Below are 4,443 nucleotides of genomic sequence, written 5' to 3' on the forward strand. Positions count from 1 at the left end.
CACTCTAGGGAACGGTATGAACATTGTCATTAAACTATCTCACGATAGTTTTAGCTTCTTTTAAAGGGAAAAAGTTCTTGTTGAAAAGTCCACTAGAATAATAGCTATCTCATGGAAAAGAGATGCCTGTTTGTTTTAAGGTTAATAATAGGACAATTAATCTAAATTCTATTATATTTAGTACAGTATCACGTTATGAACGAAAAGTATTATTTTTTTAACCAATGTTAAATTGCTTAATATAATTTCCAATATGTAATGGGCAATGAATATAATACCCAAAACATTTTGCACCTGTAATAAACTTTACGTAAAAATGTCAAGGCTGAAGGAGGAATGAAGGACATTAGATATACATCTAATTTTATTGAAATAATTTCTAAAATTTTTAATTCTTATTCATTCTAAATAAAAATCTTAGTTAATTCAAAAGTTGTTAAATGTTTAACAGGTTATATATGTTACCTTTCATTTATTACTTTCCATTAAAAAGAAGAAAGAGAAAAGTGTACTTCGAACAGATACCTGATTATACGTTTATCTGTTTTCTGTGAAATTCAAGCATAAACTTTGAAAAGAGTTACCTGGAAATAAATCACAAAGTACTAATGCCATTGCTCTTTAAAATCAGTCATAATTTTAAGAGCGACAATGGCTAATTACCATGTAGTCAACATAAACAATTAAAGTATTTAGCCTACATGAATATTTCAAGTGTGGTTACAAAGCAACAAAAGATACAAGATATGCTCCTCTGATTTGATAAATAGAGAGAGAGAGAGAGAGAGAGAGAGAGAGAGAGAGAGAGAGAGAGAGAGAGAGAGAGAGAGAGAGAGAGGATGTGATGTCATAACACAAAGAAAATATGATTAAATTTTCACTAATTATTAGCCAATAACATTATTATCACTAGTAAATCACCTTCTTTTGATAAAAAGCGTAATGTATTTTGCACTACATTCTTTTTTTCTTTTTTTTTTCGGAGAGATCATCGCTACTTGAAACATTTTACAAATCATTAATATAGTTTATCTCTCATCACAGACTTCCTTTTTATTGCCAAACGTTTTCCCTAAGATCGAAATGTGAAGCAATAGGAGTGTAAGGATTCGTTATATATACATGCATGCGTACATAGACACCACTAAACCATGCACCATGTATTACTATGTACTGTTTATAGTTGATTCTAACATTCTTTCCTTTTCCTTCATAAGGCTCAATACTACAAAATAATCGACATGTTTTATCCCAGCTTTGGAATTATCTTCCTTTTTACACAGGTGAATGGCTGGAACTTCAGAAGTTCTTGGAAGTAAAAGTAAGTCTAGTTACATTTTTAGTTATCCGTTAAACATTATCATTTATCTTTTTTTCTATCTACCTCCAATATTCATGTTTCTTAAATTTATTCTCTATCTCTCCGTTTTTACACAGAGCTTGGCACTTTCCCATATTGGGGCCATTTATCTTGAAGTTTTCAGTTTTCCAATTAAGGCTGCAGAATGGCTTTTAATAAGGGTAAAGATAAGGATAATGATATATCTATATCTGTTGATATACGTGCGAATTAACTTGCTTTCGAAAAATAAGCAATAGTCTTTAAATTGTGATATGTGCAGAGAGAATCACTATACAATTTTAATTACAACTCTGAGAAAGTTTTCAAAGGATAATGTACTCTGTGTAGAAAGAATTATATATAATATATATATATATATATATATATATATATATATATATGTATATATTATATATATATATATATATATATATGTATATATATATATATATATATATATATATATTTATACATATAAATATATATATATATATATATATATATATATATATATATATATATATATATATCAAATTTTGTGTTTAAATTGGTAGTAAAGATAGGTGGAAGAATCCCTTCATATAATCATGGAAAGCTATCAAAAACACAATAAACATAGTAAAAGAAATGACTGGAAATTAGTTAAAATCAAGGATAGATGAAATAGGATTAGCAGAACATTTCCCAACAATATACACACTGAAGACCCAAGACATCCGTGAACACAATCACATCTAAATTGGGGATACGCTAAAGAAAGGAAGAAACATCAAATTGATGGAATTAAGAATTTTAACAGGGTGCCACCAGATGTTTGACAACTGACCATATTCAGGTAATTAAACAGGTAATGGAAAAATGATAAACCACTATGTATGGCATTTATAGTCCATGGGAAATCTTTTGATTCTGTCAAAACTCCACTGGTGATGAAAGTCCACCAAAGACAAGAAATATATTAATTATATTTTAGAACATTAGGAGTAGATCAATCTTAAAACTATATTGAGATGCTACTTTTTAAGAATTAACATCTATGGGGAATACCTTTATAACAGCTTAAGATTTCCAGATGACATAGTTATGTTTGGTGAATCATGGGAGGAATTGCAAAATATGATACAAAATTTTAATATATAAAATCAGAAATGTATGACTGAAAATGAATATGAGTAAAACTAAGATAATATTCAATGAAAATGCACAAAGAAAACAAATAAAGGTTATGGATGAACCTTTAAGTATCTAGTCAGAAAATGAGACCAAAACTAAGAAAAGACTAATCGTATGATTAAGAGCTATTGGTAAACCAAATGGCATTTTGAAAAGTACACAGACGGCCCTACTAGTATTAACTTATGCATCAAAAACTTGGAGCCAAACTAAAGCCTAAGAACTTGAGCTAGTTATAACTCAAAGAGCTATGGACAAAATAATGATGGGAATAACGCTACGAGAAAGAAAAAAGCTACATGGATATGAGAGGATGTCATAACAGCACGTAAGAAAGGGAAATGGATATTGGCAGGACATATAATGAGAATGCCAGATAATAGATGGACATCAAGAATAACAGAATAGGATCCTTTAGATTACAAAAGAAGCAAAAGAAGGAAGAGAAGACGAGGGATTAATGAGCGAAGAAAATATTCTGGCACAGACTGGCATAGAGAGACCATAAACAGACGAGAGTGTAAGGACATGTTTGAGACCTTTGTCCTGCAGTGGACGAGAAATGGTTGACAAGGATGATAATAGAATAATAGGTTTGATACAACTAAGTTTTTAGAAGAGCACAGAGAAAAATTTGCAGTTAAACGTAGGAATCGATTTGCAGTCTTAGAGACTATAAGAGACGGAGAACAGATAATTAATAAAGAATAGTGTAATTTTAAGAACATATATCAGTCAGATGGTAGTGAAGATTTGGGACATATACTATAAAAAGGGAACAAAGGGAGAAATTGATTGTAAAAAGTTTTCGAGTATAGATAGTGAAGTCAAAAGAAAAGCCAGGGAGAAGGGGAAAAAGATTTAGACAGGATAATACATGAGCCCAACAAAGCTATGAATTGAGGGAGTGGCTATGGTGTAAGAATTGCTCACAAAATAATTAATGAAATCTCTATGGGGCAAAAAAGCTGAAGCATATACTCACCAAAAAGAGAGAAGATGAAGAAAGATGTTCGATGGAACATTTTATTGTCATTAAAAGGTGATATGAAAGGAATGATTTGATTGATATACCTGGAGCTGAGGAAGACCTTTGATATTCCCATGAATGAAATCAGTGGTTTGAAGTCAAGGCTATAAGTAAAAAAGAAAACTAAAGAGATGAAAAGCGTTTTGATACGATTGAATAACTGCTGAGATGTTATTATCCGAAAATGAAGTGACTCTATGAATACGTACATGATTCTCTTGTAGAATGTAGCGGGAAGAGGCAAAACCTGATGAATAGGAGGTAGAAGTATTGGTGAAAGTGGCATAAAAAAAGAGATCTGACTGATTGCAACAATCACAGAAGAGTCACACTTAAGTCAGTTGTCGTGAAAATATATAGCATGCTCATTCTAAAGAGATTATAGAGAAAGATTGATGAAAAACTGAGAGATGAACGAGCTGGATTTTGAGAAGTTTTACTGACCAGATTTTTATTTTACAGCAATGTGTAGAATATAGAATTCACTCTTGATGGCATTAGTGGACTATAAAAAAACCTTTGATAGTGTGTATCGGCCAATTTTGTGGAGAGTCTGCGTTATTATGGAGTTCCTCTTATATAAGTAAATTTGATTAAGTATGTTCATGAACATAGCATGTGCAAAGTTGATGTTAGTGAAGTCCTTTCAAAGGAATTTCCTATGAACAGTGGAGTACTCCAAGGGAATGTGTTGTCATTTATGTTGTTTATCCTCATGGATTTTGTAATGCAAAGAAGAGTTGTGGATTGTGGAGAAGAATTGCACTGGATTGGTAACAGGAAATTAGATGACCTAGACTCATAGAGTATGCTGATGACGCTGTCCTTATTTGCAGAACAACACAAGACCTGCAAAACCTGCTTACCAGAATGCATGAAATATCACATGAGGTTCAGC

The 4,443-nt window shown here is 31.4% G+C and overlaps 1 protein-coding gene across 1 annotated transcript in view; it reads right to left on the reverse strand.

The window, feature by feature from the left end:
- Positions 1–1,888: 1,888 nt before the first annotated feature.
- LOC137649736 (uncharacterized) overlaps positions 1,889–4,443 on the reverse strand; it is a 29,821-nt gene continuing 27,266 nt past the window's right edge. Inside the window, exon 5 of the mRNA XM_068382687.1 lies at positions 1,889–4,443. This exon is cut by the window's right edge and continues 1,035 nt beyond it. The gene's annotated coding sequence lies outside the window, so the exon portion shown is untranslated.

This window comes from Palaemon carinicauda, chromosome 11, assembly GCF_036898095.1.
Source record: "Palaemon carinicauda isolate YSFRI2023 chromosome 11, ASM3689809v2, whole genome shotgun sequence".
Lineage (NCBI taxonomy): Eukaryota > Metazoa > Arthropoda > Malacostraca > Decapoda > Palaemonidae > Palaemon > Palaemon carinicauda.